The 22,293-nt window shown below is 36.0% G+C and overlaps 1 long non-coding RNA gene across 1 annotated transcript; it reads left to right on the top strand.

Annotated features, from left to right (window-relative positions):
• Positions 1–289: 289 nt before the first annotated feature.
• Positions 290–21,178, top strand: LOC108367651 (uncharacterized). The gene is made up of 3 exons (XR_001848277.1): positions 290–365; positions 3,333–3,337; positions 21,164–21,178. It is a non-coding gene; the product is annotated as an uncharacterized LOC108367651 (long non-coding RNA).
• Positions 21,179–22,293: the final 1,115 nt, after the last annotated feature.

The following is a 22,293-nucleotide window of genomic DNA, read 5'->3' on the forward strand; positions in this document are numbered from 1 at the left end:
TTGTTTCGCAAATTATCGTCTTCTTCTTTCGTCTAGATTCTTTCGTTTTAGCAAAGAGAACATTTTACCATTTAATGGTAACTTTTGAAGTGTCTTTAAATTGAAAAAGCCTTTAAATTTCAAAAATTACAAAAAAGCTGCGTCAGATATACTGCATTATTCCAATTTTATTTTATTTTTTTTAATTTGGTGGCACACTTTTGAAACTTCACAAATATGTTTTATTTGGTTCCAGCTTTCATTGAGTCTTATGTGAACATTATATCTGAAAACTTCGCACAGTTGGCAATGAAAAAATTAGTAATTTCGGTAGTTTTTCGCCTTAATAAACGATTTAAAGCTAAAACTGTTCAAATACTGCACTGGTTTCTGGAACTCAAATTTATTGAAATAAATACAAGAAGAATGCTCCAGCGTTTTTTTCTGGTGAGAAGAGTGAGTGACACTAAAAAAACAACTCGTGAGATTTGCTCATATGAAGAGTTCCGATTTTTTTATCCGCCACATTGCAGTGCAACGTTCAGGTACCAATTTCATAGAAGTCTACCAATTTTTTTTTATTTTTTTTTTTGGTCCGCCATATTGGTTCCGCTATTTCGAATATTTGGTAAACGACTTCAGATTTGTAATCAGCGACCCAAAAATCCCCTAGATAAGGTTTAGTGTAAAACTTCATGAAATTGTATTTGATTATATAATATCGTTCCGCAGATTTGCGATTCGAACCACTGTGCCGAGTAGCTAAAGTGAACACAATAAGCATTTTTGAGTGAATTTCTAAATAACGGTTCGAAAATATGTATTCGTAGGAACATCAAGCGTTTGGACAGCTCCTTTGTTTATTGGATTGGTAAGAACTGCATGAACCTTCACATCCGCATGCACAACAACAACAATAACAACAACGACGACAACACACATTTTGATGAAATTTCATTTTATTTTATCTTAAGTTTTAGCTTTTTGCTTCCCCTCACACGAAACTGCAGCAATCAGAAGTCACACTGACCACTCAAGATGCTGGCCGAGATAAGTTCTGCTGCTGCTGCTGTTGTTGCTGCATTGCTTTTGTTTGTTTGTACGCTTTTGATCTTGGTCACTTAATGAAAATTTGCCCACATGCAAATAAACATAGCATAGCGAAAGACTGAAGGACGTGAGAGTACCACGAACATACATAAGTGACATGCAAAAGTAATGAACGTACAAACATATTTATGTATGTACATTAGAGTGCATCACTCCCCATACAAAAAAAAATCGGTACTATTTTTCCATTGGAATTATAAAATCTATTATATTTTAAGACGTCCACCAAAATATTTCGGAAAAATATTAAGATTTAAGTGAGCTGGACCGATTTGAAAATACCTCCAAAAATGGAGTTTTTTATGAATAAAAATATTTTCTTAACGATTTTTTTTTGAAAAAATCCCCTCAAATGACAAAACGGTTTAAGCTTAAAATATTTGCATAAAAATATTTTAAAAAATTTAAAAAAAAATTGAACGGAATCTTAATGATGAAATTTTTGATGCTGTTTTTTAACTTTTTTCAAAGATTGGTGGAAGAGAAACGTAGGATGAACGAACATCATTCAAAGTTGAACTAAGATGTGTTGGTATTCGAAAAAACAAGATGGGACGCGAATGACGTTTTTTTGGCCAGAAATAAAAACAGTGTGAAAATACCTTTCTACTGAGATCCCACAAGTCTAAATCAGAACATTTTTGGCCCAGTTATTCAAGTTTTTCGTAAACCAATCTTTGAAAAAAGTAAAAAAAAAGCATCAAAAATCTCATTCTTACGATTCCGTTGAAAAGATTTTTAAATATTTTTATGCAGATTTTTTAAGCTTATACTAATTTGTCATCTGAGGGGACTTTTTTCAAAAAGTTCTTTAAGAAACTATTTTTATTCATAAAAACCTTCATTTTTGGAGGTATTTTCAAATCGGTCCAGCTCGCTTAAATCTTAATATTTTTCCGAAATATTTTGGTGGACGTCTTAAAATATAATAACTTTTGTAATCCCCGCGGAAAAACCACAACTTTTTTTGGTGATGCAGTCTAATGTACATACATAAATATATGTATGTGTAAAATAAAGATAAAGGAATTTTCGCACTTACCACTAACTTTGATTGCCAGAGCGGAAAGTATGCTACAGGTGCAGGCGGACTGATGTCATTTCCATTCCATTGTCCATTGTGCATTTGTTTATTTAACATTTGAGGTCAGCATGAATCTGCTCTTTTGAGAGAAACAATTATCTTTTGAACGTAAATAGAAAATTGTTGATGCGCTCATTTTTATGACTTTAATGATTTTGTTTTCCTGTAAGTTTTTAATTAAATGATAAATTCATACTCAAATAGGCATAGATGGAGAGATTTTTTTATTTAAAGCAGCTATTCGCGATAATCAAGTATTTTTTTGGTTGTCTTGAAATTATTTTCCGCCAACGCTTCATTATAGGTACTGAGCCCTGAGGTCATGAGCCTCAACATAAGCCCAAACTCGTGGACACTAAGAATTTTTACTAGACCTACAGACCACAGTGGTAGATCACCCCTATATAAGGAACGAAACATCGACTCGGAGAACTTTCTTGTTGCAGCCAAGATAGGCATCAGTCTATGTGCAGAAAAAAATTTGTGTCCCATAATGCAAGGAAATCTCATCATCGAAGAGCTGCAATCACAGCAGACGATCAAATTAATCGCCACTTCACGCTCACACCTCCTCTCTGAGAGCACTCTTCAACAAACCGACATACACGGACAGTGGAATCACATTTCCCGGAAATCGGATTACAGCGGGCCCGAAAGAACTCCTGGTACGATAAGGAATGACACGAAGCTGCAGGACAAAAATTTGCCGCAATAAGAAGATAGAGGCCGAAATACGTGAGATCTAAGTGCTTCAAAACGTCCTAAAATGCTGCCAGAGACTTAGGCGCTAACAGGAAATTTCAAGACTAGAGTGAACTCATGTAGAAACAACCATAGCGGCGTAGTGAACGACGTCCAAAACGTACATAATTTATGGAGGAGCAGTCGTCGTGCAAAAATTTCACTCCAAAAGTCACTCATCATGCCTGCCAGGCGGCTCTTGGAGTTTTCGAGGGAAAGATTCTGCGATAGATTTACAAGCCTTTGCGCGGACGCGATGCTGGAAGCAGAAGAAAAGGAAGGCCTTCTCTGCTATGGAAAGGCAAAGTGGAGAAGAATTTGGCATCACTTGGCATTTCCAATTGCCTCCAGTGACTAGCGTGCTTTGCGGTACTCGGCAAAAATCGCTTAGGCGGTTACAGAACCAAAGAAAAAGAAGATTTAGTTAATTAGTTAGTAAATTGGGTGAACAAGGGGCGTGCGATCTACATATATGTAAATAGAAGATATTTTGGACATCTATAATATATCCCAATGCGCTGCCAGCTTCCTTAATAAATGCCAGCAGTAACTTGGCCTTCATGGCATTCCGTCACCGTGATCAGGCCAAACCGATTGGTGCATGTGCGAGGGCAGTTGGTTACAAGCGATTAGGTACCCTGCTAGCTAGTAGTCTTTATAAAATATCCAAAGAGCTTGGTTTGTTTCTGGCCCCCCACCGCTGTGCAGTACCTACTTTGTTTCTGAGTTTACACACTCTATAATTAAAGGTCTCGAAGAAGACTAGCTGAGTACACAGGATGGTTCCGACCGCAAAAGCACACAGGCTGACTTTTATCTTGCCAGCTCGTCGACGATCTCTATCCTTTCGATAGTGCTATTGAATAGACTGCTGATAACTGATTGCCTGTCTGAAATGATAACTAATAAAAGCGGCTTTCAAACTCTTACCAAGCTTCTTTCTGGCACTGATCGAATATGCTAGCTGGCCGAACAAAAATACAAAGAATGTATGCTTCAACGTTTTACCCTTATTTTTTTTCATTCCCATCAATGGGACCGAACTTTGCCGGCAACTAATTGCATTAAGAAATGATCAGCTTGGGAAGCAAAGCTGCTTGTTGTCGGTGGTCGGAAAAAGTCTCCATTAGGGGTGTTCACGCCAAAAAAATACCTACGAATAGTATAAAGAAGAAGCAGGAAATCATGTCGTGAAAATCCACTATAGTGACGTCACTATTATTTTCCTGCGGCACTTTTTTGTTCGCCATGTGATCGCAATGGCAGAGCCGATAGCGTTTGTTTTGTGTGCGTCGTGGTGAGGACCACGAAAGTACCCAAATTGGGTTCTAGAACTAACGGGTCGACGCTAATTGATCGGACACCAACAACACCGGCTATCAGGAAATGAATTCAGGTTATAGGAGAACGCATCGGCAGAATTAAGAAAGCAACAATATACTCTGACAACCAAGCGGCTCTGTTTGCACTAGCATCACCAATCACCAAATCCCAGCTAGCCCAGAAGTGTAAAACGGAATCATGCTCTGTGTCTGCGTCAAGAGGTGTCTCTCTTGTCTGGGTTCGCGGCCGCATGAACATTGAAGGAAATGAGTAGGAATGAATATGCAAAAGCAGGAGCCTACCTGGAAAAATCCGAGGCTGTTGAACGGGATGCTCCCTCGGAGTCGTTCAAAGAGGATTTGGTTTGCAGTTTCTTAGAGTGACAAGGGTAAGGTGGTGCGGACTTGCAAAATAGCTAGAGAACTCTGGCCTAACTATAGCAGGACGAAGACATGAGACCTGCTTAATAGATCGAGGCCCACAGGCAAACATGCAGAGAGAATAGGGCTATCATATATTAGTCTGCCGCAGCTGGCAGCATTTCCTTTGTGAATGCCCAGTTCTAGCGGTTATTAGGCATAAAGCACTAGGAAGACACATACAAACAAAACTACCAGATATGTATATCAGGATCTACCATACATCGAAAAATTCATCAGGGAATCAAGAAGAAAACTAGTTATGCATGGGTATTTAGCATTCGCACGAAAATGCGTCCAAATGGCGCAAAACGCGCTAATTGTATCATAGTAGCACTATGAAGCATTGCAGCCAACCAACTGCCACTCTTAAACATCTATACTTGCACGCCATCGAAGTAACGCTCTTAGGTGCACATCAGCCTCCTGTGGAACTTCATTTTGAGCAAAGAGTGATTTTTCATATAGTTTACCCGCCGGCCCCCTTCCAGAAAAATCTATTAGGTGGTAACAGCATGGACAGCATGAGAGAGGACTAAGTGCCCGTCCGTGGACTACCATATTGCCTATCCCAGTATAGTGCCTAAAATTTGACTCACTAAAAATTTTTAACTGCATCTAAACAAGAAATTTTGCAATCCAGAGCAGCCAAGCATACCAATACAAAAGATGCTAATGTGACCATAGGAAAAAATCAACTTTAAATTAAAGCAAAAGCTCAGACCTTGCTGGCATATCCCAATAAGGACTTTGTACTTAAAAAGTTTTATTGACCAGGCTGAAATTTCCGTTTTTTTTGAGAATAATTATTTTTGTGTAAATATTTTATTAAGAAGTTTTAAAACGCCAGCCTCAAAAGATAGTCAATTATATTTTTTTGTTAATCTTAAGATTGGCCTTCCACTTTGTTGATAATTATCAATCAATTAAATGAAAATACATACATACATAATATGTATTTAAGCTTACGCAAGCACTCTTACTTATACGAGTACAAAACTTATTAAAAATATTCCCACATACCATGCGTATGTATGTACGTGCATATGTATGTACGTATGTTCTACCACCTACACACAGCTGCGAAATGAAGTTTTCTTCCATGGAATTTTACTTATCATTAGCTGTTTCAATCGCTTTAATTGGCATCTTTGCACTTTATTTAATGGTCCAACGTATTGCCGTATTTAATTTCGCCCGCGCTGGCTGCGTTAATGCCAACACAAGCGTAGTGAGATGGTCAAGCGGAAAAAAGGTGGTCAAGCAACTGGCAGACGAGCTGAGCTATTAAAATGACAAGCAGAGAATAACACGCAAGGTGCAACATTGAGGAAATGCGTGGGAACAAAAATACAAGAACAAATAAAAGTGCAATTCAATGACAAATAGCTAACGAAAGCTGACGTTGTCTCCTGTCACATATGTATCTATGTATCTATGTATGTTGTTAGCTGGCTGGTTGTTGGTGCAGCAATTGTACTACCACCAACTCGGTAAGCGAATTAGTAATCAATTTTAATTAAATAAACTGTTGTAGCAAATTAATTAGAAATTTCATTGATGCATGTAGCTTTGTAAAGTGTGAGCGCGCGAAAGTAATAGAATTCAGGGAAGTGCTCGTAAAAGCAGAAACATTGCATGGCAGTTAAGGTTGTATTGAAGCGCCACTTAGTTGCTGTTAGGTTTGAAATTGTGCTTTTTTTTACATAATTGATCAAATTGTTTAGTCTGACTTTAACAGTTGCAGTGTTCCTAAAGCACTAAGGAGAAGTATGAAAAAAGGGGCAAGGAAACGAATACAAATACAAGTAAATAATGTGAATATAAAACTACGTTGATTTTTACTTAGAAACTTACAGGGCAATTATGGAAACTGTCTTGAAAGCTCTTTACTATCTTTCGAAAGACTAGTTGAAAGATCTGCTAACGAGAAAGTGTTAGCTTTATGCTGTTCGCTTTTAGCGATACGTTTTTTTTAATAAAATCAAATTAAAAAATGCATATATTTTTATTTTTAAAGCAATAAAAACTAGTAAATAAAATAAAATTTAATTAAAAAAGTAAAAATTAAGATGAAAATAAAGCAAAAATAGATAAAACCGTTTTTAAAAATTTAACGAAATTAAAAATTTGTTCTTCTTTTTATGCTTAAATTAGAAAAGCAGACAATTAAATCAAAAAAGAAGAAAATAGCGCTTAAAAATTAAATAAAATTAAAAACCAAATATTTTTCTCTTTAAAGCAATAACATCTAAAATCTAAAAGACAATAATATTAACAAAGCAAAACCAAGCTATATAAAAAAAAACAGAAAATGTCAATTTAAAAAGTTTCTAAAAGTTAAATGAAATTAAAAAAAAATTTATTCTTTAATTTTTAAAAATAAAATACATAAGTTCATAAAAATTGAATGATCTTCAAAATTTTTTTCTATTTTCAAGCAATAACATCTAACAGTTAAAAGTAAATTTAATTAAGAACTCAAAAAAAATTTTAGTAAAAAATAGAAAAAATACATAAAAGGGTTTTTAAAAATTAATATATACTTTTCTTTTCAAAACAAAAAAATCTAAAAATTTCAAAGAAATTTTAATTAAAAGAGAACAACAAAATATAAATTTAAAGTATGGAAAAAAATTAGAAAACACATACAAAAGATGCAAAAATTTTAAGTTAAAAAGAAAACAAAAAAGATACTTTTAAAAAAAGATAAAAATTTCGCTGTCCGAGGAGTCGAATCTTTTGCATCTCTAAAGGGACTCCCTTAACTACTATGCCCTAAGATAACCACTGCTACCCTACTAAATGGTAGCAGCACGGAAAGTTGTGGAGAAGAAGAACCCGAGCCCGCAGTCGATGATGCCGGAGTCGACGTTCCACCGCCTGACTATGACGAGGTACGAATAGCAATAACGCGGCAGAATAACGACAAAGCCGCTGAAGCTGACAGCCTGCCAGCTGAGATATTCAAGTACGGCGGCGAGGAGTTGATAAAGTGCATGCATCAACTCTTGTGCAGAATATGGTCAGATGAACGCATGCCCGACGACTGGAATTTAAGTGTGCTCTGCCCAATCCACAAGAAAGGTGACCCCGCCATTCGCGCCAACTACCGCGGGATCAGCCTTCTAAGCATAGGTTACAAGGTCTTATCGAGCGTATTGTGTGAAAGACTGAAGCCCACCGTCAATGAACTGATTGGGCCTTATCAGTGTGGCTTTAGACCTGGCAAATCCACCATAGACCAGGTATTCACAATACGCCAAATCTTGGAAAAGACCCGCGAGAAAAGGATCGACACTCACCACCTATTTGTCGACTTTAAAGCCGCTTTTGACAGCACTAAAAGGAGTTGCCTATACGCCGCTATGTCTGAATTTGGCATCCCCTCAAAACTCATACGGCTGTGTAAAATGACGTTGAGCAATACCACCAGCTCCGTCAGAATTGGAAAAGACCTCTCCGAGCCGTTCGCCACAAAACGGGGTTTCAGACAGGGCGACTCCCTTTCATGTGACTTCTTTAATCTGATGTTGGAGAAGATAATAAGAGCTGCAGAACTGAACCGCTCAGGAACAATTTACTACAAGAGCGTGCAATTGCTGGCTTATGCCGATATTACAAGAGCGTGCAATTTCTGGCTTATGCCGACGACATCGACATCATCGGCAACAAAAACCGAAGCAAAGCGAATGGGTCTGGTGGTAAACGAGGACAAGACGAAGTATCTCCTGTCATCAAACAAACAGTCAGCACATTCGCGCCTTGGCACCCACGTCACTGTTGACAGTTACAATTTCGAGAAAGTAGAGAATTTCGTTTACTTGTGAACCAGCATTAACACCGATAATAATGTCAGCATTGACATCCAACGCAGAATAACTCTGGCCAACAAGTGCTACTTTGGACTGAGTAGGCAATTCAGGAGTAAAGTCCTCTCTCGACGTACGAAAACCACGCTCTATAAGTCACTCATCATGCCCGTGCTGGTATATGGCGCAGAAGCATGGACAATGACAACATCCGATGAGGCGGCTCTTGGGGTGTTTGAGAGAAAGATTTTGCGGAAGATTTACGGTCCTTTACGCGTTGGCGACGGCGAGTACCGCAGACGATGGAACGATGAGCTGTATGAGCTTTACAACGATATGGACATAGTGCAAGAGAATTAAATACAGCGGCTCCGCTGGCTTGGTCATGTCGTTCGAATGGACACCGACGCTCCAGCTCTGAAAGTATTCAACTCGGAACCCGCTGGTGGTAGCAGAGGAAGAGGGAGGCCCCCACTGCGATGGAAAGATCAGGTGGAGAAGGACTTGGCTTCACTTGGCGCTTCCAATTGGCGTCAGTTGGACAGAGGAGAAACGACTGGCGTGCTTTGCTGAACTCGGCCAAAATCGCTTAGGTGGTTATAGCGCCAAAAAAGAAGAAGAAGAAGAACCACTGCTTCCCTGGTGGTCTAATTATGCATACTTCGCATAAACTTCAAACGGTAATTTCATATGTTTTTTTATGTATTTTGTATGTATTCCGCTAAAACCTTAGCGATCTGTTGAGTTTAGATCTTGCTTCACATTTTCTTAAGTTACATTTTTATTGCACTGGTACTAATGGTTGTGCAAAGTTATGCGAAGTATGCGTGGTCAGACCCTAATGAATTCTAGAAGAGCCTTGATAGTCAAATTTCTTATTTCCATGGGTTTGATCAATGCAGCTAGTCAGGGCTGGATTGCAACAAAGAATACGTTCGATAGTTTGCTCGTCCTCTAGGCAGAGCCGGCTTTCCGACTCGCCGATAACACCTATTCGGTGCATATGAAAACATACCCATAGTACTAGTTAGAGTAGTCTGATGTAATTTCTGTTCTATTGAAAGGATAGCCAAAGAGCTTGGCCTATCTATGGCCGCCAACCCCTTCCAGTACTTACTTTGTTCAGGGTGTACCCACTCAGCAATTCTAGTTCTCGAAGAGGACCAACTAAGACCTCAGAATGATTCCATTCCTAAGAAGGATTAACGATGATTATCGGGCCATCTGGTCAGCGCCCTGGTCGCCTTCGATCCCACAGTGGTCCGGCACCCAGCACAGATTTACTATATTATTTGCTGCCAGAACTTAAAGCGTTTTATAGCAGTGTTTTACAATTCAGGAATCCATCATCCCGTTTGAGAGGGCCCTGATGACTGTTTGGCTATCTGAAAAGATAACTAGAAAGGCGACCTTTAAACTCTTTGTCCAGGTCCCTAGACACGTACACCTGCTCTTGAATCCATCCTCTAGGCTAGCAACTAGGACGGTGACCAGCGGGCGCGAAAAGCATCCTTAAACGCCGCCTTTGTACCAATGTACGTATTTTAAGATCAGGTTCGGTTATTCCGTTCGTTCTGTAAAACAATCAATTTATGCAATATATCTGTCTGTGTGGGAGGATATGAAAGCCTACACACTGCCCTTTAATACTCTCATCAAAAAAATATGGTCCGAACACTGAATGAAATTGGAAACAGTTTTGTTTTATTATTGCATAAATTTATTGTTTTAAAGAAGCTCGAAAATGTCCAAAAATGCATATTTCGCCACCCTTAAACCTAAGTTGCTCGAAATATAGAGCCAAACTAATATTTTTACGGTCAGATTCGGATTCTATGGGAAAAATCCTTTAAGAATTTTTCTAGTTTTTTAGGACCCTTGGAGAGGTTTTCTAACTTGTCACCTCGTTTACCTTGTAAGGAACAAAATTATCTTCTGCTTTGGAAATAGAACGTGACAACGACTTTTACATCTTTAAAGGTCTTTATAGGACTTTAGCAGAACTTGGAATTGATCCAATATCTTTATTTCAGTTTGTCGATAAATTTCTATAATTTGATACATATAGATAATTATCGATTATAATCAATGAATTTCAATAACACTAAAATCCGATAACTCAACAAAATTCTATAACACGACTAATTTCAATATCAATTTGTTTTAACTGTGCATTTATAGTGCTCGATAAATTTCGATAGCTCAAAAATTTTTATCTCGATATAAATCGATAGCTCGATAAACTTTGGATACCTGTAAAAACTTCGATAAGTTGGTAAGTTTTGATAGCCCCATATTTTTCGAAAGCTATCAACAAAACTCGATAGCTCGTTACACTCTGGCAACACGAAAAAATTCAATAAGCAATGATAACTCGATAAACTTATACAACCTTACAATTACAAAAACGTCGATTGGATACATCGAAAAATTTCAGTAAATCGATAAATATCGAAAAGTTGATAGAAGTCGATGCATTACGATAACTCGCTAAATTTAGTTAGCTCTTTAAATAATAATAATTCAGTAACGTAATAAATTTCATTAACTTGTCAAATTTCGGTAATCCAATAAATTTGTATAGCTCGATAACTACTTATCTATAAATTTCAACAAGTAATTTTCTATGTCTATACATTTCTACAACACAATGCACCTTGATCAATTTGAATAATTCGATTCGTTACGATAGCTCAATTAACATGAGTTAATCGATAAATTTCGATATCTATAAACTTCGATGATTCGATAAATTTCGGTAGCTTGATAACTTTCGATAACTAAATTTTTTATGACCGAATTTATTTCGATTCCTATCGAAAAATTTCAATAAACTTTCTTACCCTTCGAGTTACGCTAATTCTTATTTATTCTACATTGTTTTCATTTTCGTCTTTATCTTAATTTTTGCCTTCACTTTTATGTCTTAATCGTTATCATTTATTTCTTCATCATCGCTTATATCTTTATTACAAAGTTCAATTTCAAATACGAAGTAACACAAAATGCGAAAATAACTAACGCTTAAAAAATGCTACAACAAATATACACAAATGTGGAAATTTGTAAACGACGATTTTGGCCGTAATTTTCAAGCAATTTTGAAAACTCTCCCCGTCTACAGAATTATACCTTTTTAATGGTGTTCTTGTTCTTGAAATCGGTTGGGTAGAATCGCCAAACGAACGTTGACATAATTTATGTTAGCGTATTAATATATAGATCTTCACTTTAATCCATATCTTTATGTTTATCGTAATTTTCCTCTTCAACTTCATACTCATCTTCGTCATCATCTTGAGCTTCATCTACACCTTCCTCTTCATCTGCATCTTCTGCTCCATTTTCATTTTCATTTCTATCTTCTTCAGCTTCATATTCTCCTTCTTTGTCTATATTTTTATATGTACATACTTGGTTTTGTCTTTGTCACATCTTTGCCCTTGTCTTTATCTCTGTCCTTTTTCCCATACTCATTATCGGTTATATTCAACGCCGTTCATGTTCTGTCCGCCCATTCGCATAGGCATAGCCCCTCCATCGCGGCGTTAAATATTTAACGCAAACATTTCCGAACTCGATTACAAAGTTTCATTTCAACCAAATTAATTCAGTCTTCCACTGAAATACAGTGAAAAACGGAACCAAGCATTTGACTGAATAATAAAAAGCAATTTAATTTCAACTATTTCACTTCTGAAAACAACAATATTTACATAGCTTTTTACTTCCTGCGAAAATTTACATTGTAGTTGTTATTGCAATAATTTGTTTGCTGCTTTTACCAGGCTATTTTCGTACACCACTTTTTGCGCAGTCAATGCTATTTATACACATCACATTCTTGCTGTCCTTTATCGATATGTTTTATTTTCCCCTTTCTCTTCGGTAACTTTCCTATTAAACTGCGATTAGTAACTAATTACAAAAACGTTTGCCAACTTCTTCTACGCGCATTAGTCTAACACCTCAACGACAATGAAAACTACTACATCAACATCAAAAAAAAAGAAACAACCAACCCGGCAAACTCTTTATTTGTTACATGGCTTTATTTCCGCTTTGGAATAGGATTTTCGTTTGTGTATCTGCCTATTTGTTTTTACATTAAATTACTTTGAAAACATTTTCCATTTGTTTTGTTAATTTCAGTTCGTTAAAATTTTTTCTACTTTCATTTGAGTATTTTTTGCTCTTTTGTGTCATTTGCCATGACTTCTACGACCTTTTAGAGCGCGCCACTTACACTCCCACTCATACTAATTTCATATCCTCAGGCCTTAGCAGCGAGTGTTGTTGAAACTGTTGTTTTTGTTGTTGAAATACCATTTTTTTTGTTTTGCTTTTGCATTTGCATTTTAATTACCGTCATTTATTTTAGCTTTTATCATTTTCATTGGCAGTCAACAGCTCGTTTTTGTACTCGCTCAAACATACAAATACACACAGCGACACACATGATGCTCCGCTTATACACCCTGTAGGGAAAATATCAAACAAATTTTGTTTTAACTAGGACTAGTAAGAATTGGATTAGTGACATCTCAAAATGTCGGCACGAAGATTATAGCTCACGATTCTGATGTCAAAAGTCTTCCCAGTGAGAGAAATTCTTGCGTACGGGAACCACTTCCTGTAATTTCATACTATTTCTTACTATGTCCTAGTGTACTGGAACAAACTAAAGTTTTGGTCAACTGCGAAGCCCCTGTCCAACCCGATGAAGCGTTATGACAGGGCGGAGATCATATTTTGGATTCGTGGTAGCCGAGGAACTACGCCAACTATTTTAGCCGTCAGTTCACACTGCATCCTTCTGTGCAGAATGCCAAACTTCGAGTGACCATAAACTCGGTCCACCTGTTGCATTTCTTCCTTTTATCAGAGTTGAAGTTCAGCTATCCTGGAAGCCATTGGCTATGACTGACTATTCAAGCTGATACTAAAACTTCGACTGGCGTGGCTAGAATAGGGCACTAAGGACCTAACTTTGTCGCTGTCCACTCTCATCATTCCTGATATTCGGAATTCTGGGGGAGTGTTTCCACCCACCACCGCAGAAACCCGGGAAACCAGCCCTATAACTCTCTTTTCCTTCGAGTAGTGAATACTCAGGTATTCTGGCCTTAACCGAAACCGCCCCAGATATAGAACTGTTGTAGTTGCGTTAGAAGACTAAAATCTTACTTATCTACATAGTCTCGACTCCTACATACTCGATATTTGTTCGGCTTACGAAAGCACCCCACGTGACATCAACTGCTGCTTTACTTTGGTCTGACCTCGTCGAACAGCACGTTTCCCGGATCTGTCGTCAAACAACAAAATTAAAAAGAACCTTACCTTCTGTCTGTCTAGTCGACTCGTGATTCCCCACGCCTGGATCAAGTTGAAATGAAGGTAAAATTTCGTTTTTTAACAGATATCATCTTTTTCACACCTTATTCTGAAATAGCGGGAAATTTATTTAAGATTCAACCTCCACATTACCTCTATATAACCCCCAAAAATGGCATCGACAAACGAGATAACACTTATTTCGATATAAAATTTCTTGTTCGCTCAGAACTCAGAAAATGTTTTTTTCCAAACCTTATCAAACGAAAAAATAAATTTTTTTAATTTCTCTGGCTAAAGTTAAATATTTTTTTTTTTTAGTTTTCGCGGGATAAAGTGGAATCGGTATTTAAATTTAAGCACCAGCCGTTATTGTTATCGATAATTTATCGGCTTCAATGCTATTACCATTATCGAATTTTTATCGTTTAGATATTGTTATCGATATGTGTCGGTATTTTATCGTTTTTGACGTTGACATCTTTATCGAAACGTTTTCTGGTTGTCTTATCGTTATCGATATTTTTAGCATTATCGTTTTCGATATTATCACTATCACTTCCTGTCCCTTGTGTAAGTTGGTATTTACCAATTTCATTAACTCCAGTAATTTTCGTAGCAGCCACTCACTTCAGTTCTAGCGTGCAAGCAGATATGTGCGCAATAAATAGTAAGTCACATTAGTATTCCCTAAGGCAGTTATTATCCTTGCCGTTGCTGTCGTTTTCTTAAATGTTTCGAACATTTTCTGTCAGTATTGGCGGCCTTATTGTTTACTCTTTTACGTTTTGCTTCAATTTAATTTTTTGCCGCTAATACACACAGGCAGACAGACGTATATACTGAGTTTATGTATGTATGTATATATTTTCATTTAAATTTTTTCTTTACTCTTTCATTGGCAGCGTTGACTTGTTAAAATACCATTTAGCTCCACATTAAACAGTAATTGCGCTGTTATCCTGACTCCTTTTCATAACTGCCTTCAACTCACTCGCTTACTTGGCTGTTGCTTTACTTTTACTTCTACTTTTGTTCGTGTTATTGCTATCATACTTTATGCCGTTTTTCTCAGCGACCTTTAAAATTATATTTTTTTAAATTTCAGTTTATTTATATGAATATGTCCGTCTTTGTTGCTGTGTTAAGAACTGTGTGTCTTAAGAGTATATATGTATGTACATATGTATGTATGTATCTACGCCTATGTGTATGTATTACGTGCCATGCGCATATTTCATCAGCAGTTTCGTTTTCTAAGCGTTCGAAGCCAACATTTGTTTGCTTTTTACCAGCCCGCGGAGATTTAACCTTTGCAAACAGTGTAGGTTAACGTTTAGTAAAATCCCCTTGAGGAGTTTCAGCTGTTGCATAGCAGCATCAATATATATGTAGCGCTTGTAGATCAGACTTTAGCGAGTTGCTCACTATTCTTACTATGCACACATTACATATGCTAACTATACAGATTGTCCCAATCAAGAGCTTACATTATGGCTGCATTTCTTTATTCATTCTGAACGTTTGGAATAAGCTTTTTTGTTTATTTATTCTTTAGAACGTTCCTGTTGATATGTTGACGTATATTTCAAACGCATTCTGTTTATTCCGGCTGTGGAATGGGATTATCCGGAATGTATAAAGAAACGCAGCCTATATAATTTGTGTGTATAATTTGTTTTCCGAGCTGATCTCAATGAACTTCTATAGACGTGGTCTAGTAGACGAACGTCTTCCAGCTTTGTGTATGGATGAAGGATAGCCGACTTAATGTCAAACCCACTAATACCGCCAAGATTTTCTTCACCAACTAAAGCAAAATTCCCTAATTTTACACTTATACCAGTGATCCAAATTAGACAGCTGGATATCATTTTGTACAAGAGATTGAGTCGAAATCGTACTGCCCTATATGCAAGAAAATCCACTACTGGTAAAAATCTGGTCTTAGAAAGTAGAAAGTGCTCCGCAGTAGTCGGCTCAATCATGTTCCATGGCATTCCCTTCTCATGGATTTAGAAAAATCTGTTATGGTTTAGAGATATTCATTTGCGATATCACGTGATTTTGAATTGTAACCGCTACTCAAACGAGTTACTTAAGCAGCTTTTATTAATCCCCGAGAGGTCCTCGCGTTTAGTTATAAATTAATTGCGAGCCACGCTGCATCAATGTAGGCTGCACAAAAGCTGCAATAACAATTCATGTTTCATGTCAAATTACATAAAATTTTTTTAAGTCATCGATAACTATTATTTTAAGATTTAAATAATTGAAGTCTTTTCTTAATATTTATCAGCGAGATAAATATTTTTAAGTCTTCAAAGACTTTTATTTTGAGACTTATATTATAAAAGTCTTTTGATAATAATTATGAGTGCGAAAAAGTTTTGTATATAGTTCCGAACGGGTCCCAAGCGAAGCCCCAACTGGTCCCAAATTACTCCCCAACTATTCCCGAACTCGTTCCCACCTAGCCCCGAACTGGTGCCCAACTAATCCTCTAATGCTCCTGAACAAGCCCCGTCTTTTAAGACATAAAAAATTTGTTCGCGCTTATAATTTGTTATGAAAAGACTTTTACAATATAAGTCTTAGAAAAAGTCTTTGCCTTAAAAATATTTATCTCAATGATAATTATTAGGAAAAAACTTTTATGATATAAGTCTTAAAATAAAAGTCTTTGAAGGCTTAAAAATAAAAACTATTTATTTCTCTGATAATTATTATGAAAGTACTTTTATAATATAAGGTAGAGCTGTCAAACTATCGACGATACTATCGATAGTATCGATAGTCTGGTCACTTGAAATAACTATCGATAGTTTTAGTACTATCGCCGCTATCGTTTCATTGATAGCGTATTCTCTTTCCTAGCGCTTTTGACATTTGCACGTATTGGTTCAAAGAGAACAAAAATGGGCAGCATTATTTCATGAACGAACGATTAAAATAAAGATCACCCAGGACGTTGTGCGAGAGAAAAGTATGTTTTTCGCAGTGACGTCATTTTTTCGCCACGGAATGAAACCATGTGTGTGAGAGAAACAACCGATTAAAAATGACGTTATCAACTATTATTTTTTTCTCAAATGCAATTTTAAATACGCGGTTGCCGCGCTGGGTGATCAGTTTAGTTGGTTCATGGCATTAGTTGCGTTCCTTATCTCCCAGAAATAGCCAGAAAAAGTCCGAAGTAGTCAGATTTAGTCCAAAAAGCGTTCCTTAACTCTAAAATAACAGCAAAAATGAGAGAGCAACACTCAGTGAGAATGACTCTCTTCAGTCCGAAGTAGTCAGATTTAGTCAGAAGAATTTTTGCTGGCAAAATCTTGAAAAGTGTCAAACTCAACTGAATTTAAATTAACGGAAATTAAATAATACGCGAAAAGTGAGAATAATGTAAAAAGTAAAAAAATTAATTGAAATTGGAAGGAAGCAAAAAAATAATTGATATAGTAAGTGTTTATTGTGCTTGTGCTTGAGTGAATGTGTTTTGTACATACATTTCTATTCTTGTTTGACGTTAGTTTTGTTGTTGCCATTCTTTGGACTAATAATTTGGATTTTGCGTTCCTTTACTTTTTCCTGTTATTCTCTTTTAGTGAGCGCATTTTGCTTACGCTCTGACATTTTGACACTTTTCAGATTTTAGTCAAAAAAGATAAGGAATGAACGTATTATTTCTAAAAGCGCAATTTTTTATTTTAAGCGTGGGAATAGCAGAGGTTACATTGACGTCTTAAGAGCGTGTCAGACCGGGCAATGCAATATATTTCAAAAGACTGTAAGATTGAGAAATTTCAGAAAGCAGTTGCATGAGCAGTGACACCTTGCATGTATGTATGTAAAGTGTCTTTCGCTTTTTGACTGTTTACACGGCGAATGAATTTCTAGCAATATTTCTCAATACTAAACTGCAACCGTGGGCCGCTAAAATAAACAAATTTATAAAAACAAGATAACGAAAAATAAATGGATTTAGAAAAACATATGAAATGGGTCGATACTATCGATAGTATCGATAGTCACCCTTAAGACTATCGTAAAACATCGATGGACTTGACTATCGATAGTTTGACAGCTCTAATATAAGGCCTTGTATAATAATTATAAATGACTCGAAAAATATTTATCTAAATATAATGATTATTGATTGAGTTTTATTTTTTACTCTTATAATAGTTGTCTCTGATTTTTAGTATGAAATAGAAGCAGGAAATAATGTTACTCATACGCCACATCGGACATTACCATTCTCGTACATACGCGTACATGGCAACGCGTACGTATGAGCAACTATTTCATAGCTCAAAGACTGGTTTTCACTATGTCATATTTTGACTCCAGAATTTAGCGACATATTTTGACACAACTTTATCTCCTTTTTTCATACCTTTGCCGATGATATTACGGCCAAAGCCTGGCAGATAGCCGATTTAGCAGCACATGTACACGACTAAAGATCTTTCCTGATCAAAATCAATCGATATACCACTCTTTAATCCCATTTGACCATGTGTTTTCACTTATTTGATGACAAATGCCGCTGAATTTGATATAGTGAAAACCAGCCTTTAGGTTAAATTGGTTGCCCCAGGCAAGGAAGACACTTGGACAATTAAGAGATGGTCATTTGTGATATTACGAAAAAACTGAACAGCTGATCCCTGAGAGCTAAATTTTAATTTAAGAAGCGCGAGCCGAAATTCGTCCATCTTAGCCTCGTGAAGGTTGGACAGTCTAAAAGAAAGTGTGGGGATGATTCCAACTGATCTTCTTCTTAACAGCTTACCGCGTGAATACCAATCGCACAATGGCCTGTCATAACTCTTATCACTAGCCTTTGAGAGGTAACATTTTTTTCGGCACTTTTATGTGCCTTGCGCTGTAAAAGGTATTTGAAAGTGCCTTATAAAAACATTTGCTGACGCAGAAAAACGTCTTATTTTCCTTTTAATTTTCTTTTTTTTCGGATTTTAGAGATTTTCGATTTTTTATCGATATTTACATCAGTTTTCTTATCAATTTTGCTATCAGTAATATTATCGATTTTTCTATAGAAATTTTGTTATCGATTATTTATCGATTTTGTTATCGATATTTTTATCGATTTTATAATAGGTTTTTCTACCAATATTATTATCGATTTTGCTATCGAAAATTTTTTTCGAATTTGTCTTCGACTTTGTTATCGATATTTTTATCGGTTTTGTTACCAATATTTTGTTGGATGTTGCTATCGATTTTGTTATAGATAGAGTATAAAGGTAAAAATAAAGATAAAGGAAAACAGAATAACATAAATGTAATTAAGACGAGCAGGTGTAGAGGTAGGAATCTAGATAGAAAAAAGACAAAAAATATAACCTTAAGCAAAATCAGATGTATGTATGTACATTAGACTGCATCACTCCCCATACAAAAACAATCGCTCCTGCCCCGATCAAAAATCTCATTATTACGATTCCGTTCAAAATTTTTTTAAATTTTTTAAAAATATTTTTATGCAAATTTTTTAAGCTTAAACCGTTTGGTCATTTGAAGGGAATTTTTCAAAAAAAGGAAACTTTAAGAAACTATTTTTATTTATAAAAAACTCCATTTTTGGAAGTATTTTCAAATCGGTTAGCTCACTTAAATCTTAATGCTTCTCCGAAATATTTTGGTGGACGTCTTAAAATATAATAGATTTTATAATTCCAATGAAAACACAGTACTGATTTTTTTTTTGTGTATGGGGAGTAGAGTGGTCCAAAAAAATAAAGTCGGAATTTTAATGCTGGCACACCCTAGGATTGATCTATATCGAAAAAGATATAACCCTATTTTTTTATTTTGAAATCAAAAAATATTTAGGGAGTGCTCAAAGCGCTCAAAGTTTTCTATGTATATTATATGGAGAAAAAACAATTTTTCGTAGAAATGGAGATTTTTTTACATACATTTTTGGACCACTTTAATGGGGAGTGACGCAGTCTAATGTATATACACCGTTAATTGTTTCTTAAACGCATGCGGGCGCAGAATAATCTACAATAACTAATATCCATTTACTCAAGCAGTCAGTTAAATGCACTCAAAGTACTTAAGACTATTGGGTGGTGAGAAAATCCTTTAAGACCTATAACACCTTACCCCATTTCGAGCTCCGTCAGCTTTGCCGGCAATGTCAACCCCCTTTATACTCAACGCAAACCACTTTTATACTAAATATACATTTTCGCTCTCTAAATACTCTATCTTCTACATTTTTATCTGTGTATTTCTTTTATTCTACGAAGCTTAAAGTCCCTTTTTATCTCTAGCTAGTGCAACATAAACCAGAAGCAGCATCAGCGAAATTGAAAGCATTATTCATGGTGCTCGTCGTTGCTCTTGCACTAACTGCCAACTATCGAAACACTTGATACCCGCAGAAAAGCAACGCATCGCGACGAGGAGCATTTAAAAGGCATTTGCCACCCCTCGCTAACGCATTTCCTCTTCTATCCACCTCAGCTCATGTATGTATGTATGAATTTTGCATAGCTTAATAACTGAGCAGCAAGTCAATTTGATTCCTCTTACACAACAACTTCCCCTCCTCGGCTTTTAGGTGCACCCAAAATGTGCATAGTACTTTATGGGCTTTCTGCTGCTGAATCGCCCGCCACCCATCGTGTGGCGTGCAGCATGTGGAAAATGGCATCTGAAGCAAGTTTTCTGCATCCCAAAACACTTCAGCGATATTTCAATGTGCATGGCGAAATGCAAAAGGGGTGAAATGAGGATATCTCAACGAGTGAAAGTGTATAGCGAAAGATATTATTGAAGGAGGTGAAATTATCGGGCATTTGTAGTATGGAAATACGTAAATTCCTTAATGAAAGCTTTTCGATGGCAGTCAAACTATGTATAAGTATATTATGGCGGATAAATTTTTTTCGACTATGGGCGTATAGCATAGATGGATTCTACGTGTAATTATAAGCAAATTTGCTGAATAAACCACTGGTCTGAAATCAATTTGGAGTTTTCCAAATTGCGAAAATAGGTTTCTTTTACTCAGCATTTTGCGGTAGTGTCGTAAAGAAATTTACACATTTTCTTACGTGTTAAAAAAAAACCGTATATTTTACTTATCCTTGAAAAATTTTTTTCATGCAACTATTCAATACAACTACTTGCATACACATGTATGTAGGTATGTACATTGGACTGCATCACCAAAAAAGTTGCGTGTTTTCCACCGGAATTACAAAATCTTTTATATATGAAGACGTGCACAAAAATATTTCGGAAAAATATTAAGATTTACGTGAGCTGGACCGATTTTAAAATACTTTCAAAAACAAAGTTTTTATGCATAAAAAAAGTTTGTTAAAGAACTTTTTGAAAACAATTTCCTCAAATGACAAAGCATTTTAAGCTTTCAAAAATCTACATAAAATATTTAAAAATCTTTTCAACGGAGTCGTAGTAATGAGATTTTTGTTGCTGTTTTTTAACTTTTTTCAAAGATTGGTTCAAGAAAACCTTGAATAACTGGGCCAAAGCAACTTCGATTTAGACTTATGAGGTATCAGTGGAAAGGTATTTTCACACTCTTTTTATTTATGTGCATTTCAAACTTCGTACAAAAATAATGAAAATTCAGTGATTAGTGAATCGCGTTGATTTTTAATAATTATTTTGGCCGAAGGTGCGAGGCATTTTCTCCCGTACAAAGGAAATATCCATTTTTTTTTTTTTATTCTGAATATAAAGTTAAGGCAAATTTAAATTTTGTTGAATTTTGATAATTTTTGTACGAAGTTTAAAATGTGGATTTATGTGGCGCTGTGGCGAAAAGCTGTAGCAAGTATAAAATGAATAATACGAGACTCTCTAATTTTTCTACTGAGTATCTAACTTAATCTCGTTTTCTAGCTTGGCAGCACTGCCGAATAAAGTTCGAATGAACATAAGACATCGCGGCGAAATGGCGAACTACAACTAGATCAGTAATGCTCATAGAGGGCTTTTACTCTATGCGCGCTCGTATAAAATCTAGACAAGGTGTTAAAGAGTTCTGCCCGCGGGCACTGTTTTGAGCATCACTGATGTCAATGCAAACATCAATGATATGTAAAAGTAACACGGAAGATTAACATTAACATTAAGATTAAGATTAGGATTTAGACTAAGATTAGTATTAATAAAAGAGTAAGATTAAGATTAATAATAAGAATAAGATTAAGAATGGGATTGGGATATGAAATGAGATTACGAATAAGATTAAGATTAACATTAAGATTAAGATTAATTGATTGAGATTGGGATTGATATTGAGATTAAGATCGTTATTGAGATTGAGATTACCATTACATAAGCATTCAAATAATTGCTCATTTTTAAGCAGAAAAACACAGAGGGTAATATTGAGAAGTTTGACTTCAGTCGCACAACTTTTTTCCATTTTTTATGCTGGATCACCCACATATTAAAGCACTTTTTTTAACTAAAG

The sequence above is a fragment of the Rhagoletis zephyria genome, unplaced genomic scaffold (genome assembly GCF_001687245.7).
Source record: "Rhagoletis zephyria isolate East Lansing unplaced genomic scaffold, Rhagoletis_zephyria_1.1 Rzeph_scaffold_00002, whole genome shotgun sequence".
NCBI classification, from domain to species: Eukaryota; Metazoa; Arthropoda; class Insecta; order Diptera; family Tephritidae; genus Rhagoletis; species Rhagoletis zephyria.